This window comes from Gorilla gorilla, chromosome 6, assembly GCF_029281585.2.
Source record: "Gorilla gorilla gorilla isolate KB3781 chromosome 6, NHGRI_mGorGor1-v2.1_pri, whole genome shotgun sequence".
In the NCBI taxonomy this organism is placed as follows: domain Eukaryota; kingdom Metazoa; phylum Chordata; class Mammalia; order Primates; family Hominidae; genus Gorilla; species Gorilla gorilla.
The window spans coordinates 74,762,156-74,784,386 of record NC_073230.2 but is presented as its reverse complement, the minus strand read 5'-3'; the positions used below and the strand labels follow the sequence as shown (position 1 = coordinate 74,784,386).

Below are 22,231 nucleotides of genomic sequence, written 5' to 3'. Positions count from 1 at the left end.
CTTGTTGCACAAAGAAAGGCAATCTATACAAATGGTAGAAAACTGGAATTGTAGCCAGCACAAGTAGGAGAAATAGGACCTTCATTCTTTCTGGTATTTCAATAAAGACGTTTTGTTAAAACAATCTAAAAGGATAAAGAATTGTGTTTTTAGTTGTTGCTCATTTATAAGACAAAAATCTCTATTAATAATATAGTAGGAGAAAAATAAAACAAGAAACAATGTCACAGCACCAAGTTCCAACTGTGATGGAAATTGAGGATTAACTTATTGGAATGAAATTACGTACAAAGCTGTGTATAGAATACTAAGTGTGCTTTTTAAAAAAACAACATGACTACAGTATTATCAGTATCTCAAGTTGGTTCACAATTTCCATCAAATTAAATTCTACATAAATCAACTCAAGTCTGTGGTTATATAATTTGTTAGAGCTACATGACAGACCTTGGTTTTGGTGTACAAATAAGCAAACAAAATTACCATTTTATCAATTGTTAAAGAGAATGACTAGACTATTGGTTAAAAATGATTAGACTTACAGTTTGACCATAAGAAATTTGCCTAGAATTAAACATTTTTTGATCTAATAAAAATGTGATACAGCCCATCCACCATTATTTATTTCTTATGAACATGCCTTCAGATAATAGTAATGAGCAAAACAAAATAACCAGTTTTTTTTAAGGCAATAGAAACACATAAACTCTCTACCCTAAATATCCTTAGCATAATTTATATTTCCATCTTTCTGAAGACTAAGTAAACTAACAATTTGACCTAAAGTAATTCGTCCTTTAGTGGTAGTTGAGTAAAATTTGTTCTATGGTTTAAATGAGTGTAATCACGCATCCTGTAACAATATTTTCGCCTCCTCATGTGGTGTACAACTGGGACTTAGCAGGAAAGTACCAACATGGATTAAAAGAGCAAAACTGCACTTATATTTGTGTTCATTTTCTCCTTCTCACTTTCAAACATTTTATACTTTTTCCTCTATCAAATGCCATGTGGAATCTTAAAGGGACTCTGAAAAGCAATGCAATGAAGGAATGGTACAGAAGAGGCATGCGCTACCATGCATAGGGAAATAAAGACAATCCACTGTGAAACGGGACTGCAACAGAAGCAGACACTTCTCAAAAGAAGACATACAGGTGGCTAACAAACATGTGAAAAAAACGCTCAACATCACTGGTCACGGAGAAATGCAAGTCAAAACCACTATGAGACATCATCACACACCAGTCAGAATGACTATTATTAAAAGTAAAAAAATAACATGTTGATGAGGCTACAGAGAAAAAGGAAGACTTATACACTGTTGGTGGGAATGTAAATTAGTTCAGCCACTGTGGAAAGCAGTATGAAGATTTCTCAAAGAACCAAAAACAGAACTACCATTCAACCCAGCAACCCCATTACTTGATATCTACCCAAAGGAAAAGAAATTGTTCTACCAAAAAGACACATGCACCTATATGTTCCCCATAGCACTATTACAATAGCAAAGACGTGGAATCAACCTAGGTGCCCATCAGCAGTGGACTGGATAAAGAAAATGTGGTAGATATACACTGTGTAATGCTATACAGCCATAAAAAAGGATGAAATCTTGCCCTTTGCAGCAACGTGGATGCAGCTAGAGGCCATAATCCTAAGCAAATTAATGCAGAAACAGAAAACAAAATATTTCATGTTCTTACTTATAAGTGTGAGCTAAATCTTGGCTACACACAGACATAAAGATGGGAACAATAGACACTGGAAACTCCCCAAGGATGGAGGGAGTGGGGCAAGGGCTGAAAACTTCCTATTGAGTACTATGTTCATCATCTGGGTGATGGGATCAACAGAAACCCGATCCTCAGCATCACACAAGTATACCCTTGTAACAAACCTGCACATGTACCCCCCCAATCTAAAATAAAAATAGATACTTTTTAAAAAAAGAAAATCATAATTAAAAAGAAAAGAAAAGGACCTTGGCACAGAGAGCCCCTCTCCTGCCTGTCTGCAGATGTACTCTCAGAGAGATGCTGTGATCTGGAGGTGGATCGGGTCTAGGTAGGTTCACAGGGTCAGCGTCCACACTGGGCTCTCACTCAGCCACAACTCACCACTGATCTGGAGGTCTGCTCAGAGGAAAAGAGGAGTGGGGTGAATATGAATCTCGTCTCTAGGGTCAGACTTCCTAGGTCCAAATCCTGGCCCTTCTCTTCTTAGCTATGTGAGACTGGGTAAGTGAGGTGGCTTCTTTGTACCTCTGTCCCTCATCTGAAGATTGAGAAGATGTCGCCCAAATGGGCTTTGTGAAGAGATTCAATAGACACTCAACACATTATGTTTTCCTCAGAAAACACCTGCTAGTTGTAAATTGTTTAAAATCAAAATCAACAGCCCCCACACAGAAACAGTGATTGTCTTTCATCAAGTGATATTCACCTGCATTATTTCTAGAAACCTCAAATTTCATTCCCCAAGTATACCCAGAATCACAACTCATACTAGAGATTCCTCAAGGGGGATATAGAGTCGGCTACAGAAAGCTGTATAGTTAGAAGAAAAACTTATGCTCACCACAGTAGAAATGAATGTCTGATATGTTGCCTCTTCTTACCTCTTCCTTTGAATTAGAAATGTCTAAGGAGACATGGGTACAGGAACTGGGAAAGATTCAGAGAAACAAAGAAAGAAATATAAAAGAAGAGAAGCAGGAAGGGGAAAGGGGAGAAGAGAAATGGCGTCGGGGGAGAATGAAAGAGAATAAGAGTAGAAAGAGGAGAGCTGAGAGAGAACACCCAGTCCAGAGGTATCTATGGAACTGGGCAGAAAAGGAATTCTCTGTAGGGTCAAAAAAGCAAGTGCAAGGTGAGGAACAATTGGAGAAGGAGCACTTACTAGGTTTAAATGAATTTCATTAATGTGTTGTGTGCATTTGTATTTTCTTTAGATTATTTTTTGGTGAGTGATTTGTGACCTTTATTTTGTTCTGTCTATTTGTTTTTGCCATTTCAAATTAGGTTCCCAGACTCCGCAGCAAAAAATATGACAGGAAGGTTTCAAAAGAGAAAACTAACTCCCTCTAAATGCTCAAATGACCAATATGAACAGACTCTCTGACATATTTTCCAGCATATTGCCTGGAAAAACCATTATGACAAAGACAATATTGAAATCAAAGTGAGCACTGTTTAAATTTCTTACTTGTTCTGGACTTTAAAACAGCATTAGACTTTGAATTAAGCCCATTACAGAATTAATAATTTCATTACAGAATTGCAGCAATTAAACACCCCAGTGTATCTCTAAGTCTAGTGAAGCCTGATAGCTGTGAACACTCATTGGATGTGTGACAAATACGTGAATAAATGAGAAGCCACTGTTTCCTGATACAGTGAAATTATCTAATAAATAGATAAGCATATCCACATTTTAAAACCACCATCATTCAGAAAAAGGCAAAGTATCCTGGTATCTGTGTTATATGTGTACATATCATAAAGTCATTTCCAAATACCTTCTGCAGATAGGACATTCTCAACAGTACATCAACAGCAGGTATTAGAGCTTATAATCTATGTGCACTCTTCTACCTAGCACCAAGTAATATCTGATTCTACTTATCAGCATTACCCAAATTCTGCTATGTATTAGCTTTCAAACAGTGAGGGGTCTTTGCTCAAAGCAGCATTTTCAACAGATACAATGGCTGAGATTCTCAATTTAAGAAAGAATAAACTGATAGCAGAAAGGTCATTATTATTTTAGCCAAATAACCCTTCTGAGCAAGGGTTGTACAATGACCAATGTATGGCAGTAAACAAACTAGGAAATGAACTTCAGAGAACAAACATCAGCACCCAAAGCATTTAAAAACTCAGTCTTTCAAGGAAATGCAAGTAACACGTAGTGTTTCCCTAGGTAATGCAAGATCATTCCCTATAGGAGGATTTGATCCATGTGTTTAGTACATAAAAAGGTTAAAAATGCAGTTATGTTTTTAACTTTTTGGATTCAGATAGTACTAAAAAGAAAGGATAGTGAATAGATATGTTTTGGATAGCAAGCCATCTAACATTTTCTTGGGCTCCAGAGACGATCCTATCCTGGCCTCCCAAGTAGCTAGGACTACAGGTGTGTGCCACCATGCCTGGCTAATGTTTTTGTTTTTTGTGGACATAGGGGTCTTGCTATTTTGGCCAGCTGGTCTCGAACTCCTGGCCTCAGGCAATACTACTGCCTCTGCCTCCCAAAGTGCTGGGATTACAGGTGGAAGCCACCATGCCCAGCATAATTCTTTGAAGGACTCTTGTCAGAATACATTTTGGACTAGATTTTATTCAAAATAGAAGATAATTAGTAGCTTGAGATGCAAGGACCTCCTCCAACCACACACACACATGCACGCACCCACACACACACACGATTCTATTACCTTTTCCTTAATGAAAGATCTACTTTTAGAACAAATAGCAAATAATAATATATTTGAACAGAAAAATACTATTTCACTAATGCTTTAATATCTAATTTCAGCCTCATAATATCCTAATACTATCAGGTTAGTAGGGTAAACATTATAAATTTCTTTTTACATGGAAAAAACTGTCCCCAAGATCACACGGCTATTGAGGAGTCAAATGCAAACCTTGTCAACCTAATCCTAATAACAAATAATTCCTGTACTTTACTATTATCTCTCAATAATTGTCTCCTTGGTCATTAGGTCGCCTCAATGTACATAATTAAATACAACATCAACAGGTAAGGTGGTATATTCAAAATGTGAACTTCAAAGTTTTACATCATCAAGGCTGCACAGTTTAGATAAATGTTTTTTGGTCTGGTTCAAGTTGGATAGAAATTTCATTGACTGACATCCTCTCAAAAGAGCCTATTGCAAGCTATTTTCTCCATAAACCTGGGTCTGCCTGTCATCACTCGTGGAGCATTAACTGAGCTCTTGCTACATGCTGAGCTCTCTGTTAGAATCTGGAGTTACATGAATGAATAAGAAGACACAGTCCCTCATCTTCAGGAGATAACAGTAAACAACACAATACATAAACAAATACTACAATTTGATGTGAGAAATGCTATCATATAGGGCAGCCTAGGGACAAAAGACCAAGAAAATGGAATTTGGCAACTGTAAGTAAGATTTACTGGCTCTTGCCAGCAGCCTTGGAATTACGTGGTCAGAGAAGCATAAAAAATAGTTGTATGATACATTGATATGCCTCAGAATCAACAAGTCAGAAAACATTTCAGAAGTGAGATTATGCTTGATTCAGCCGGCCAAAAACCAGCAAAATCTATTTCTAATGGATACTACCAGTCCACAGAGATGCATATTTCCTTTGACAATGTTGTCATTAAATATGATGTAATAAACACCCTGCTTTATGTACAAAAGGAGATTTAATCTCACTTTTCCACAATAAGAAGCAGACAACTCATGTTACTGCAGAAGGAATACAGAAAAAAAATTAACCATTAAAATGACCACTGGAAGAGGAAATAGCAACACATCAATCCTAAGAATGAAGGATTTCAGCTGGACTCAATAAAATGTAATCACAACTAATCAAACAGCTATCTACAAGGCTTTATTTTAATGTTAAAACACATCAGAACTTGTGAGAATAGGTTTTTAAAAATTTATTCTTATTATTAGAAATTCTGAAAATGTGCAAGCCAGGTCAATATTGCATAATTTAAAGATGCACTGTCAAACAATCTTTTACTGAAACCAAAAACATCTACATTCTCAGTGTTATAGGAAATATAGCAGGTGTTTTATAACTTTCTGCATTAAATGGTATTGTTTATCTAAGGGAGATCTTAGAAAAGAACATTAAGCTTCCAACAATCCCAACATCATCCAAGCACAAAAATGAAAATCGATCAGAATTGCAAATGACAAAAGGATAACAATTTGTTACTTCATAAATTTCTGTGATATAATTTCTACAATTTCCGTTCATGCAGTGACTTCTAGATAAAATTCATTCTCCTTGCAAATGCATTATAGCTTAACCATATATAACATGTAAATATCTACAAATGAAAAGCAGCTTAGCTTGTTTAATAAAAAAAAGATCCCGGAATATAAACAGAGTAACAGAAGCACTCGTTCAAGTTCACTCATGGCATGCTATCCTCTTCTCATCCCTGCAATGGAGCACACCCATGTTGCCTCTGCATGACCCTGGGCAAGATGTGTAACATTTGTGGCTATCAATTCCTTCATTTGTAATAAGAAGGGTGCTTGACAGGATGATCTCAAGATGCCTTTGAATTTCAACATTTTGTGTTTCTATGAATATACCACATAGCTCCCTCCCATGAGTACTGTGAATTATGTAAATTCTAATATGGGAATAGAACATCACGTAAAATGCAATAAATTGCTTTTTGAAAATCCTACAGGAGATGAACTAGAGGGTACATCAGAAAACTTTTCCAATTCAAAATTATAAATCCTGACTTCACAAGTCAAAGCATGACTGGGGATCTTAAAAACTTATTTTTTTGTTAGAGTATTGGAGCCTTGGTCAGGTGCTAGGGGTCTGATGACCAGTTCATTGAAGCATTATAGTTCTCTTGTCAGTTCAAAAAAAAAAAAATGAAAGGAGTGTTGGCGATAGGCTGAAGATGAAGACAACAATGGCTTCCATTTTACTATTCAATAATAGCCTCGCTTTTCCTCTCCTCATCCATTTCTCTCTCCTATTTCTTGATCCTTCTCAACTTTCCCTTTCTCTCCCTTCCCCTTCCCTTCTCTTACTCTGTCTTTCCCATTTTAAAAACCTGAAAATGGAGATGAGCCACCTGATACAGCACCCTTTCAATTACTTCCATCCTGTTACTGAGACTCACTAATAGCAGCAGCAAAAAAAGGACTGTTGCATGGCCTGGCCTCTTGTTGAGCATGGAAAATAGAACACATTCATTTACCTCCATGTTATAAACTGAATGTCTGTATACCCTTAAAATTCACATGTTGAAGCCCTACCCCTCTGATGTGATAGTATTACCTTTAGGAGGTAATGAAGTTTAGATGAAGTCATGAGAGTAAGACTCCCACATGGGATTAGTGTCCTTATTAGAAGAGGAAAGATCAGACTGATCTCTCTCTGTCTCTCTCTGTCTCCATTCACCATGTGAGAACACAGTGAGAAGGCCGTCGTCTGCAAGCCAGGAAGACAGCCCTCACCAAGAACCCAACCAGGCTAACATCCTAATCTCAGACTTTCCAGCCTCCAGAACTGTGATAAATAAATGTCTCTTGTTTAAGCTACTCGGTTTATGGTATTTTGATTTAGCAACCTGAGCTAAGACACTCTAATTCCTCCAAATACCCAACTAAGTTGTCTACTATAAAAAAAGCGGGGAAAAGAGGAGAGAAATGTCATCAATGTTTTGAAAGCTGAAAAGCAGATGATTACCAAGTTGCAACTGACTTACCAGAATAGAAAAAGCTCAGTGAGAGCCCACAAGGAGTGGGGCTGGGGATGAGGCCAACAGAAACAAAGCTGGTGTTCCACTTAACATGATGAAGGCCCTGGAGTGGAGGTACCAGAGGCTGCAGAAGGTGGGGTTGAAAATGGAGTTGGTTGAAAATCTCTAAAGTCCCTTCCCTCAACTCCAGTCCCTCTGCACAGAAGATCAGAGAGTAATTTTCTATAGAGGATGAACTCAGGGACATCAAACACAGCTGAAGACATAGCGAGTTTCTATAGAATAAAAGTCTGCACGCTGAATGGATAGTCCCTGGTCCCCTCTCCCTGTTTAGCATCCAGACTGCAGCAGCCTGACTTATCTCCCCCCATCCACCCCTGCCCCCACTAAACCCCATACAGAAAATTGGAAGAGTCTTCTCTGGAGAATCTGGTCCAAGGGTAATGACATAATGATACTTACATGGATGTTTCCCAACTAAATGACCAATTCCACCTGCTCGAGCTAAAGTAAAGCCCACTGGCCAATGAATTTGTCCTCACTTCCAAGGCTCACAAACACCATGTCAGCACCTCACTCTTAATATCACAGCAGACATTTGAGAGGAGCCTCTACCGTGAAAGTCAGGAACCGAAACAAACAGAAGAGATAAACTTAGAGGACATAGAAATAAGACATACATAGATAACTTCAAGATTATTAATATCCTCAGAGACAAGAAGTGTGTCCATGCAACAAGAATAGGAGGCTAAAAGAATAGAAACATTCAGAGGGCAAGAAAGAGCTCCTAGAAATTAAAAAGGAAAAGATAGAAATATCTCAATAGATAAGGTATAAGAGCAAGTAGAGAAAATATTTCAGAAAGTAAAACAAATGAAAATGACCATAAAATTGGAGAATTCATTCAAGTGGCTTAACTTTCCAATTTTGAAATCCCCAAAAGAGAAAATAAAGAGAAGCCATTACTAAAGAAAATTTTAAGAATATTTCTCAGAACTGAAGAATAAGAATTTTTGGATTGAAAATACTTATAAAATGCCAGCAAAAAGAAAAGGAAAGGAAGGGGAAGGAAGAAAACCTATGTGAAGGAACATTAACACAAAATTTTAAAACACTCGTGAGTAAAAACTGATTACAGGGAAGGATTAAGGCTCAGAATGGTTTCAGGATTTTCACAGCAATAATGTGAAGTCAGAAGAAAATGGACAACGACTTCAAAATTATAAGAAAAAATGAGTTTTATTTGAAATGAAAAGAAAGCAAGCTAAACTATATATCAAGTGTGTGGGTAGAATAAAGTCTATTTAAAATATGAAGAAAACTCAAAAAATCATTTACCTTCCATGCATACCTTTTTTATGAAGCTTCTCAGGGATGGAAGGAAACTTTCCAAACCAAGAAAGGAAACAAGAACGAACAAGACCCAGAATCCAAGTAGCAGGGAATTCAGCACAGGAGAAGGAAAGGGGATTTCTCAAAGTGATGATGAAGAGAAGCAGAGTTAACAGCCATCAAACGTCCAAAGATCATCCCACCCAGATTAGAGCAGGGAAATGGAAGCCTCCAGAAGAATCTCCAAGAAGAAAAGAAGCTGAATGGATGGGCTGTTTGAGGTGTTTGGATATACTGAAAGGATATGTATAGTTCTGTCAAAGTTTGAGGATGAATTGATAAGTTATACAGAAATCTAAGCATATGACAAAGCAAGAAATGATTAATTTCAGGAAAAACCAAATGTTTAAGAATAGAAATGGTATTTTAGTACACTAGATTAACTGCAACATCAAATGCAGAATCATGATAATACAAGCACTGAATACTAATTAAATCAGAATTATGATACAATCCTACTGGAAAGATTGGAGGAAAGGAAGTATATGTGTGTTCATGCACTCATCCATGTGCAATGTGTGCACTGTGGGGAGTTAAGTCATCATATTCTGTAGTAGACAGACAATCAAAATGAAAGCTAAAAAAAAAATCAAGAAATAGCAACATAAAAATGTTATGTGAAAAATGGAGACAAATACCAGAAAAAGAGCTAAAGGGGTTGGAAAAAAATGTTCTTGGGGATCAAGATTCAAAAGTACGGGGAGGGCAGTGGGTTTTTGTTAAGTCCAGTAGCATTATATACAATGTCACTTGAGTAAAATACATGTTTGGGGCCCTGATTTTTAAGGTCATTAAGTGGGAGTGGGGATGATATGGTTTGGATGTGTCCTCACCCAAATCTCATATTGAAATGTAATCCCCAACGCTGGAGGTGGGGCCTGGTGGGAGGTGATTGGATCATGCGGGCAGAGTTCTCATGAATGGTTTAGCAACATCCACCCTTGCTACTGTACAGTGAGTTCTCACAAGATCTGGTTGTTTAAAAGTATGTAGCACCTCCCCCTCCCTCTCCTGGTCCTGCTCCTGCCATGTAAGACACCTGTTCCCACTTTGCCTTCTACCATGAGTAAAAGCTCCCTGAGGCCTCCCCGGAAGCAGATGCCACGATGCTTCCTGTTCAGCCTGCAGAATCATGAGCCAATTAAACCTCTTGTCTTTATAAATTACCCAGTTTCAGGTATTTCTTTATACCAATGTGAGAACAAACTAATACAGAGGAAAAAAGAGTTTAAAGATAGCAAGATAATTTTAGTCCTATACGTTAGGGAAGCATCTTCTGTAACCAGGTTTCTCTTTAAAACATTTCTGCACCTTTATGCCTGTGACTGTATTATCTTATGCTGATTGCTTATTTGTTTGTTTGTTTTGGTGGCATAACAGGTGCTTGTTTAATATTTTTAGGAACGAAATCCAGAAAACAACACGCATTGACTAAAATAATAAGAACCACACGAAAATCCATGTTGCCTGGGTTTAAAGCATCTGCTTTTCATGTAAGTCAACACTAACCTACTAATCTGTCCTTAATTGGTCTGATATCCAAACGTCAAAGGTTCTTTTCAGATATATCAGTAATTGGTTTTAATAACAAACAAGACCTATCATTTAATCAAAACCACTACTGACACTTTATCTGGATATTGTTTGCAATATATTATGTTTGTTGCTATAATAAAGAAAATAAGAGTCCTCTCACATACAGACATAATTATTACCCAAGTAATCCTTTTTAAGCACTTCAAGGGACACAAGAAAATGAAATTCAGCTGGAGGCATCACGCTACCTGACTTCAAACTATACTACAAGGCTACAGTAACCAAAACAGCATGGTACTGGTACCAAAACAGAGATATAGATCAATGGAACAGAACAGAGCCCTCAGAAATAATGCCGCATATCTACAACTATCAGATCTTTGACAAACCTGAGAAAAACAAGCAATGGGGAAAGGATTCCCTATTTAATAAATGGTGATGGGAAAACTGGCTAGCCATATGTAGAAAGCTGAAACTGGATCCCTTCCTTACACCTTATACAAAAATTAATTCAAGATGGATTAAAGACTTACATGTTAGACCTAAAACCATAAAAACCCTAGAAGAAAACCTAGGCATTACCATTCAGGACATAGGCATGGGCAAGGACTTCATGTCTAAAACACCAAAAGCAATGGCAACAAAAGCCAAAATTGACAAGTGGGATCTAATTAAACTAAAGAGCTTCTGCACAGCAAAAGAAACTACCATCAGAGTGAACAGGCAACCTACAAAATGGGAGAAAATTTTTGCAACCTACTCATCTGACAAAGGGCTAATATCCAGAATCTACAATGAACTCAATCAAATTTACAAGAAAAAAACAAACAACCCCATCAAAAAGTGGGCGAAGGACATGAACAGACACTTCTCAAAGGAAGACATTTATGCAGCCAAGAAACACATGAAAAAATGCTCATCATCACTGGCCATCAGAGAAATGCAAATCAAAACCACAATGAGATACCATCTCACACCAGTTAGAATGGCGATCATTAAAAAGTCAGGAAACAACAGGTGCTGGAGAGGATGTGGAGAAATAGGAACACTTTTACACTGTTGGTGGAACTGTAAACTAGTTCAACCATTGTGGAAGTCAGTGTGGCTATTCCTCAGGCATCTAGAACTAGAAATACCATTTGACCCAGCCATCCCATTAATGGGTATATACCCAAAGGACTGTAAATCATGCTGCTATAAAGACACATGCATACGTATGTTTATTGCAGCAGTATTCACAATAGCAAAGACTTGGAACCAACCCAAATGTCCAACAACGATAGACTGGATTAAGAAAATGTGGCACATATACACCATGGAATACTATGCAGCCATAAAAAATGATGAGTTCCTGTCCTTTGTAGGGACATGGATGAAACTGGAAATCATCATTCTCAGTAAACTACTGCAAGGACAAAAAACCAAACACTGCATGTTCTCACTCATAGGTGGGAATTGAACAACGAGAACACATGGACACAGGAAGGGGAACATCACACTTCGGGGACTGTTGTGGGGTGGAGGGGGGGGGGAGGGATAGCATTAGGAGATATACCTAATGCTAAATGACGAGTTAATGGGTGCAGCACACCAACATGGCACATGAATAGTTATGTTACAAACCTGCACATTGTGCACATGTATCCTAAAACTTGAAGTATAATAATAAAATAAAATAAAAAAACAAAGTATACACTAATACAGATTAACCAACTAAAAAAAAAGTAGAGAAAGGTCATTTAAAACATATAAAGGATACAGTAATAATCTCACACGTTGAAATCTAAGAAGGAGAAAACAGCTGGTCTGAATAGAATTTTAAGTGTCAATGTTAGAGGTTTTATCAAAATTGACCAATAATATTAAACCACAGGTTCAGGAGGCTTTGCAAAGCAAAGGAAACCACATACAGAGGACACACCTAGAAACATAATGGGACAATTTCTGAAAAGTAAAAGAAAAATATAAAGAGCACGTGATAAAAAATTGGGCTAACTACAAAGAGAAAGAGTTGACTGATAACGACCTTCTCAAATGAAACAATGAAAGCCAACAAGTGAGGTACTGATATATTTCAAGTCCTGAAATAAAATAAGGGCCGACCTAGAACTGTCTACTTGGTGGACATGTCCATCAAAAGCAAAGATACAATAAAGAATTTCTCCCAAGCAGACCCATAGGAAAGGAAATACTAAAGATTATTCTTCAGGTAGAAGAGACATGATCCCTGATGAAAGTTTGCAGTTAGAAGAATGATTTATTTTAATGAAAGAAATAAACATGGAGAGAAATTTAATTGGATATCGACTGTATAACAGAATGCTATCTCATAAAGTTTAAAATGTATCTTCCATACAACAGCAGAAGCATATAAGTTGTGAGTTGGATAAATTAATTTTAAAATATTGTCAAGTTTTTTTGCAAATAGACAAATGTACCAATTATATTAGACCCTGGAGTCAAGAATGCACGTTGTAATAAACCAGTTAAAACATAATCAGACCAGATTTTTTTAAATGGACTCTCTTAAAGTTTTTATAATTTATATTTATATTTCACAGATGTTGAAAGTAAATAATGGAAAAGCATGCAATGCAAATATTAACCAAAATATAGCTTTAGTTGTACTTATATTCACATTTAAAAAGTTGGACACAGTTAAGTCTCAGTGATTTTTTTACACAATGGAGGCAAGCTGTGCAGTTATAACTAGTATTATATTATGCTCTTGGCCTGATTACAGAAGGGAAAGGGGAGATCATACCAGACAATGGCAGAATGAAGCAACAAGGAGTAGAGTTACAGAACATGATGCTGTAACTGGGACTGGAGTTACTCTTTTAGAGTTAAAGAATAGTAAACTGGACAAAATATATGAAACATTTTTTTGAAGTACTGAACATCAGGCAGCACAGGACTGTGCTCTGCAAGAGAAGAGAAGGAACCAGAATGAGTCCTGCTTTATTCCCAGGTTCTCCGTGACAGCAGTAGAGCGGAATCCCAGAGACAGCAGACATTGTCATTGCACTGAGGAACCAGATAAAAATCAAAAAAGGTTAAGCAGCTGGAATGTGTAGTAGAAGAGAAAGTTTACAGAGAAAGGAAATAAGAATCAGCCTAAGGTTTCTCCCAAGTCCCTAAGCCAAATGTACATAGGATGAAATTCTAAGGAGCTCAGCAAAGGACTCTACCAGGGAGTTGGAAGAAGAAGGCTTCCCTGGCATCACATGACAGGAAGACATGTTAGCTCTGACCAGCCAGAGAAGGGAATCCCCTCTGTACCTCCAGGATATTCAGTAAAGACCACTGGAGGTTCATGCCCTAGTGACAGTGCTCATTTCGCTCCAAATTACAGATGGCTCTAGACTAACTCAACAAAGTTTAAAGAGAAGATTTAAAACAACAACAGAAAATTACTCCTCCCGAAGTTACTGAACTGCCTGCCACAACATTGTTCAAAGGTAGCCAATAAAATCTAGATATTCAATAGCATAACATCAAAATATCCAAAAAAAAAAAAAACTCTGACCTGCAAAGAAGCCGGAAGATATATATTATTAAGATAAATATTAACAGGATAAAAATAAGTCATTTACAAATGACAGAGAAGAAGGAATTTTCAAGGTCCTTAAAGTAAATATATTTTATAAATACATATAGATAAATACATATATATGTCAAATTACTTAAATGAAAATTGAACATAGGAGAAAAATAGAAGTTATAAAATGAAAAATGTGACATGTATAGATGAAAAATAAATATTTGAAATAAAAATTCCATGAGATAGAATAAGTAATGGATTTTACCCTAACATCAGAAAATTTGTAGAAAAAATAGAAGCTTTACAAACTAAAGGAAAATGGGTAAACTAAAATAAGAAAGCCAAAAACTCATTGATACATGAGACCATATGCAGCAGTGTAACATACATGTAATTAATATCTCAAAAAGGATGGGTGGGGGAATTATAGTTGAATAAAGAATGGTACATTCTTTCCTGAGGGCACCGAGGAGGGAGGATAGCTTGAGATTCCTAAGGGAGGGTATTATCCATTCATGAAGGTCTATCCCCATGACCCAACACCTCCCAGTAAGCCCCACCTGCAACATTCGGGATCAAATTTTAACATGAGATTTGGAAGGGGCAAGCATTCAAACCATAGCAAGAGTTAAATTTCCTTTTAAAGAAAATCACTGATATGATTCCATTTCGCCATAGATAAAAACTAGTATTTCAGCCTACCATTGAGTGTACTTATAGCTAACCAAAAGGGCACTCTGTCTCGGGAATACAGATTTGCCTAGAGGTATCCTATTGCAGTCAAAAAAAGAGCAATGAGGGATACAAAATGTTAGTGATGGAGACACCAACGCTGCATTTTACAACAAACAATGTAAAAACTTTACGGATTGCTTCTGCTAACTTACTACAGTTTACATTCCTCTCAGGTGGGAGAATTGCAGGTGGGAGAATTGTTGAGTTTTTTCTTAAGATAGAAAAACAATTCAGATAATCTGAAATCTCCACGAGAAGGATAAGAAGCACAGCAGAAACTGTTCTAAGCAGGAAGTCAATCCTTTCAACTGTCTGTGCTCCATAGAAACAATTGTCTGCACTGGGAGTCATATGCGGTATAGACAACAGCCAGACCTCTGATCCTCTCATTTGTGATTTCAGAAGAAATTACCAGTCAACTGAGTAATTCACTGAGTAAAGTAAACATTTGGCACTGACAGAGGTTAGACGGATAACTATTTGTATCACCATATTCATGAAGCTGGAATATTTTCCATTACTGGTATCACATCCGAATGGAAGATGTTGAAAGGTCTCTCATCTTGTAAGATGGCTATGAAAGAACATTTTCTGAGAAATGAAATTATTAACACACCTGCGAGGTGGATGGAAGAGAAAAAAAAAGAATAATCAGCTTGAGTTCTTCTCCTTGATAAGACAACTCACTAAAAACATAGAGAGAAAAATACAAGTTTAAAATAATTAACCAGAAGAAGACAATTCTAGAGTTTTTAAATTGCTGATAAGATTTTAATTTGCTAAAAGTTGAAAATAACTATATTCCTTGTGTTTTAAGGCACATAATGAGCAATTATATCACACATGATAGCTTCAGCAGTAAAATATTATCCGTTAACAGCTGGAACTCATAAAAGCATAGCACAATCTGAAGATGGAATTTGCTAAAATAAACCATCTGCTGAAAACTACTATTCTACAAATTTAAAAATAAAGTTTAAATGTTATTTGTCTTATTTAATAGGTCTGTGAAAAAATGTGATATTTGAAAAGTAGGTGCTACCTTAATTAATTCTTTATATTACACAACTGGTTACAGTAATACACAGTAAGGTGCTACATACAAATATTGCTAAATTTTCTGCATATACTATGTATTTAGCTTAAATTATTTGAAATTTTATAGTTAAAGTAACAAATGTATATTTAAATGTTTAGACAGAAATTGCAAATATACCTTTAAAAAGCGTCTTACACTCTAAATATTGTCACATATATATTTGTCTTTTCTCTATACGAAAGTTTAAATTTTTCCCTTGAAGCTTTAATTATTTGAGTCTATAAAACAAACTGATAATGTACAAATTAACAGAAAAAAGGTTTACAGATAGAATTATGTGCACAAGTATGCACTTGGAGTTTACATAATATATATAAATATATATACAAATATTTGTATATTATAAATAGATATGCAAATATATACTACATATATAAAAACTCCAGGAAAGGCAAGGTAGTCAACATGCCTATGCTGTCTTGAGGTTACAGAAAACACAGAGCTGTACGTTGGTCAATCAGGCTTTGCAGAAGACAGGTGACGACAAGGAAGAAAGAGGAGCCTGGCAGCAGAGGTGGTCTTGTTACATGGATGAAACCTCACAGGGAGCAGCCCTCCTCTTGGGAAGTATACATAGGAAATGGTTTTTAGAAATGTAAATGTGCCAGACTCAGTTAATCTTTCCTAAACCCAGACAAGGGAGTATCTCAGGGAAAGCCTGTCTATATCAATACAGATTTTCTGTACCAATGCAAATCTCCCCAACAAACACAACTTTTCAGCTATTCTTGTAGAAGAAGCTATTTCCAGTCTTCTGAGTAGCCATCTTGAAATATGTCAAAAAGTTGGCCAGGCGCACGCCTGTAATCCCAGCACTTTGGGAAGCTGAAGTGGGTAAATCACCTGAAGTCAGGAGTTCGAGACCAGCCTGACCAACATGATGAAACCCCGTCTCTACTAAATACAAAAAATTAGCCGAGTGTGGTGGCACATGCCTGTAATCTCAGCTACTTGGGAGGCTGAGCTGGGAGAATTACTTGACCCTGGGAGGCTGAGGTTGCAGTGAGCCAAGGTTGTGCCATTGCACTCCAGCCTCGGCAATAAAAGCAAAACTCCATGCCAAAAAAAAATGTATTTTAGGGTAATATTTTGAGTATCTTTACCTCCATATGTACAATAAATATTATTGTGATTTTTAATCTTTACTCTTCTGTGGAGAAAACACAGGTGTGATTTCTAGTGTAGCTGAACATCACATTTATTTGACAATATTGCACTTGTGTGTGTGTGTGTGTGTGTGTGTAGCTACTCTTTACCTTTGTTCTCACTTAATTAGATATTAACAATTAATTCAGTAAAATGTATGTTTTGCAATATTTCTCCATGTTATTATGCTTTAAATTAGTTTAATCATGCCCCTATAATGTGTACATTTTAACCTTTGACTATAGGTCTCAATCTTACTTTGGTTCCTGTATTTGAATTTATGCTAATAAAGTCCTACAGCTAAAAAGGATTATTTAAACTGATCTACATTTTTACTAGTATTCTGGTGTCATTTTAAATTATGTAATTAAATCAAATTTTAATTTGGATTATTGTTATCTGAGTTAAGGATCTAAATTTTTAATTTTCTTATAAATATTACATAATTATTTCTGAACCATATATTGACTAATCTGCCCTTTATATGATGTGCATTATAAGAGCTTGGAATTAATTCATTTGCAAAGATGAATGCTTGAGAAGTAGATATTTAATCATAACATTTCAAAATCTACTGGATAACCTAGAATTGAAAATAGCCTTTAGGTTGAAAAACTCCTGTAGTGAAGAAAGAAAATAACTAACATACACTGACAATATAAATATTATAAGTATTAATGTTATTATCACCCTGAAATTTGATAATACAAACATGTAATATCTACATATCACCCATATATCAGGTCATAAAAAAATCAACACATTCTTCAAAAATTTAGCATAACAGAAAATGCACTCTCTCTCCTTGATGGAATTAAGTTACAAATAAAAGTAAAAATAAGTAGATAAGTAGATGGAAGTAGATGTTTAAAAACAAAGAAAAATATTTGTTTTGGATAAGATAAAAACTCAATTGACAATTCCAATATTTCAAGAAGTTTGGCTGTCAACCGGTGGAGAGTTTTCCCCAGGAGACATTTGTCAATGTCTAGGGTTATTGTGGGGATGTCAAGACTGGTGGAGGTGTGAAATTTAGAGGTCAAACGAAACACCTAGCATTGGTAGGGCAGCCTCCCACAACAAAGAATCCTCTAGTCCTAAAGGTAAGTAGCACCAAGGTTGAGAAACCATAATCTAGAAAGTGAACACTATGTAGCTATTCCAAGTGCTCAGGAAAGCACATCAATGCCCTCGAGGGGAAAAGCGTAAACATTTTAATTGCTGTACATGGTGACACAAATCCATGTTGTTAATCTAAGTGGAAGGGGCTGAAGCACAAAACGTAATTCAAAGAGTTTACTTGAGCCACAATGAGGACAGCTGCCTGGAAGAAACAGACCCAAGTATCCTTGGATATGAACTCCCTTTGGAGCTTTGCAACAAGCAGTTTCTTAAAGGCAAAAAAGGGACAAGAAGTGGGATGATGCAAAAAGGTTTGTCACAAATTCTCATTGGCTTATGGAAATAACAATTATTAGTGACTGGCTACACACTGCTACACTATTATTGGGTGTGGATTGTAGTGTCTGGTGTGGCATTATTGGTTAATTTATAGCTACTGTGGGAACAGCAAGCAGCCTAGATGAACACACAGCTCAAAGAGGAGCAGGACAGAACTGCTGTCTCATTTGAATATCTCTCTGGGCCTGATTATTTAAAAGGACTTGCATTTCTCACATGAAAGTTATTTTCTTTTCTCAATGTCAATAAATGAGAATAAATAGACATAAAATCGATCTTTTCGAGGATGAAGTAAATGGAATGAAAAACAAAACCCAAGCTGACCAGAAATCATAGAGGGAAGAAAAGGTTATAAATATATGGATTTTTCAAAGTGATTTTTAAGCTATTAGGAATCAGTTAAATGTTGGGGGATTTTGTCTGAGTATGGGCTAAAGGAGAATGTCCCTTTTGCCTTCTGAAGTTTCCCTGAAAATCACTAATAGGAGGCAGATAAATAGTAGAAAAGGCATACCAGTTTCTGCAATGTGTGTACACTGGAGCCCTTAGAATGAAGACCCAGACACACGATGGGTGCAGAAGCTTATCTACTACATGAAGTTTACAGAAAGAATGGGGTCCTGGATCACAGGGGGGAAAAAAAAAAGGTTATGTGAGAAAAGGACCCTGGCTAGCAACAGTGGACTTATTACCTTATTATGTAGGTGAAACCTCACTGGGAGCAGTCCTCAGAGAGAATAGACAGAAAATGTTTCTTTCAGACCTTTGGAGACCTCAGACTCTCAGTTAACCTTTCCTAGACCCAGACAAGGGGGCAGACCTCAGAGAAAGCCTGGCTGCATCAAGGCAGATTCTCTACTGATGCAAATCTCCCCAAGACAGCTTTGCAGCTATGTTTGCATTTCCAGCCCTTCTGAATAGCCATTTTGAAATATATCAAGGAAATATATTTTGGGGTAAAATATATTTGTTTCCTTCATACAGCTATAAAACGTACAGGAATAATTTTTGTCAATGTCTACTAAAAATCCAATATATCAGTAATTATAAAACCCACCAGATATTGAAGAAAAAATAAGTAGAGTTCATCACTTACAAATATTGACACTAAAATGCCAAATAAAATAAAAATAATATCCAACAATATTTGAAAGAGTAAGACAAGAAATTGGCAAAAAAACCCACAAATATCCACCTTGGGGATGAAAGTGTGATTCTAAATTTGGTAATCCAATAATATTAATAATCATATTGATTAGCCCAAATAAACAATAAATAGGGTATTCTCAGTACATGCAAAAATATATTTGTCAAAAGGTAATATTCATGTCTTTAAAGATTTTAAATGCTATAAAGAGTCTGATATTCTATATGCAAACATGTGTATGTCCATTAGAAGAAGAGAGGCCTGATTTTCATATGTTACTACATAGAGATAGAGAAGTGGATAGATTAATTTGCATATGCATAGAGAAAGCATAAAATAGAAATTTACTATCATACTTAAAGGAATTTAAATTCAACAAGAAAATAATTCAAAGGTACAATTTTAAACATTTTTAACAGTTCCATTATTAATATTAGATAATATTTATAATAATTGTGAAAATATTCAATGCTAAAATAAGATAGAATGTCTAAATCTCAGTATGAAAACTAGTATAAATATTTGCTTGTTTATACAAGGAAAATTCAAGCTCAACCTAAAATTATATAGGAAATAAAAGAAAAATTTTAAGGGAGCTCTTTAATAACACAAACAAATATATATACACACACATATAACATGTATACATGTTATATGGGATAGATATAGATTTAACATTTTATATCTATGTTTGTATCTATCTATAACTATGGCTGTATGTATCTACATTTCTATATATTTACTCAGTGATATAAATATAGACTGGAATAAATATAAAGGCACATATGATTCTTGGATAAAAAGGATTTAGTATCATAAAGACAAATTCTTTCCAAATTCACCTATGAATTCACAACAATATACGGTTTCATTAGTATAATTTAAAATTTTTAAATAAATTCCAAGATTCATTTAAAGGAATATACATGTATACCAGCAGTAAAGAAAGAAGCAAGAGTGCACTAAACTAACTTGCTATTAAAATACATTTTTAAACTTAGTAACTAAAACTGAGCAGTACTGATTTGGAGTACTGGAATTTAGGTATATGGGATCTCAAAAGCATAGAGCTCAAAGGAGACCCCTGTATGCACGAGAGCTTAGGATGTGCTTTAGAAGGCATTACCAAACCACGGGCAAAGTTACTTTAGTGTCTTAGTCTTACTAGGTTTGAAAAGCCAGAGAAAAGACTCAAGGCCACCATATAAGAGCAAAACAAAAGGACAGGGAGAGAATGTGAAGATACTGAAACATTTTACATAAAGTTGCATAAAACATACTTTAAAGAAAATGTAAAGTTTAGGATATACATCAAAATCAGCAGAACCACTAAATAGGCATTGTAAAATAGCAAGAGAAAATTTAAATGGATTTCTAAAAAATATTGACACCTATGATTTTTAAAATATGTTTAAGAAATCCCGTATTTCGCAGGGCAGCCTTTCACAACACAGATATATTAGGACATAAAGGTCCTTCTGTTTTTAATTTACTAGTGTTTATAGGGTTAAAAATGTCTTCTACCCTTGTCTTTTGTCTGATGGTGCAAAAAATTTTCATAAGCATGTAATTCTGAATGCCTGATGGATTGACATATATAATATGCTGCCAGTATTAAAATATGTGACAGAAAACGCATCTAATCTTCTCACTGTTTACATAAATTCTAGGTTTCTCCTATTTACCTCAAGCACGTATGGAGCGAATTCTTACCTTTTAATATTGCCACGGCATTCACATTGAACGTAAGTTGAACTCTCTCATATGGTAGCTGGGTTCAGATTCCCTTGACAATTTCCAGTTCTAACCCTCACAGTTCCTCAGTGTGGCTGGCCCAGATACTGACCCTACACAGTTGCCTCTTCCTGGTGACTACCCGCTATGGAACCGTTGGATACAATCTGCATGACTCACCCCACAGACCTCACAGCCCACTTGGACAGCCCCCAGACGCCAGAGTGACCTGCTCAGTTGCAGCGGAAGCCAAGAAATGTGCCTGCTGGCACTCACCCCACCGACTAGAGCCCCGTGGAAAACTTATTTGGGTACTGTTCTGGGCCCAATAAAGGCTGGAGTCCCACAGACCCCTTTTCTCTCTCTTGCTCCCCACTCATCTTCTCCGTTTTGTTCAGCCCTATGAGGTGTGCTACTGTATTTGTCCATTTTCACACCGCTGGTAAAGACATGCCTGACTGGGTAGTTTCCAGAAGAAAGAGGTTTAATAGATGCACAGTTCCACATGGCTGGGTAGACCTCACAATCATGGTGGAAGGTGAAAGGCAGTCTCACATGGCAGCAGACAAGATGAGAGAGCTTGTGCAGGGAAACTCCCCTTTATAAAACCATCAGATCTTGTGAGACTTATTCACTATCAGAAGAACAGCATGGGAAAGACCTGCCCCCATGATTCAATTACCTCCCACCTGTTCCCTCCCACAACATGTGGGAATTCAAGATGAGATTTGGCTGGGGACACAGCTAAACCCTTTTCTCAGCTACCCTCTTCTCTCTGTATCTGTGAGTAATTAAACTACTTCTGTGATTTCCCATGTTTGGTCCTGTGGCCTCCATGTGTCTGATCTGACCTATACTGGAACCTAACTCTCCTCCTGGCCAGGATCTGTGAGAGTGGCTCTTGTCAGAAATACACAGGACACAGGTCAGGCAACAGTCACCAGGCATCTCCTAGTCTCAACAGATGTTC

At 36.5% G+C, this 22,231-nt stretch overlaps 1 protein-coding gene across 2 annotated transcripts in view; it reads right to left on the bottom strand.

The window, feature by feature from the left end:
• LOC129523662 (metabotropic glutamate receptor 8-like) overlaps positions 1 to 21,441 on the bottom strand; it is a 53,601-nt gene extending 32,160 nt beyond the window's left edge. Inside the window, exon 1 of one of the 2 annotated variants that reach the window (XM_055346947.2) lies at positions 21,241 to 21,441. The gene's annotated coding sequence lies outside the window, so the exon portion shown is untranslated. Of the gene's footprint in view, positions 1 to 7,043; positions 7,199 to 21,240 lie in introns of those variants that run through there. The other variant, XM_055346948.2, reaches the window with a different exon arrangement.
• Positions 21,442 to 22,231: the final 790 nt, after the last annotated feature.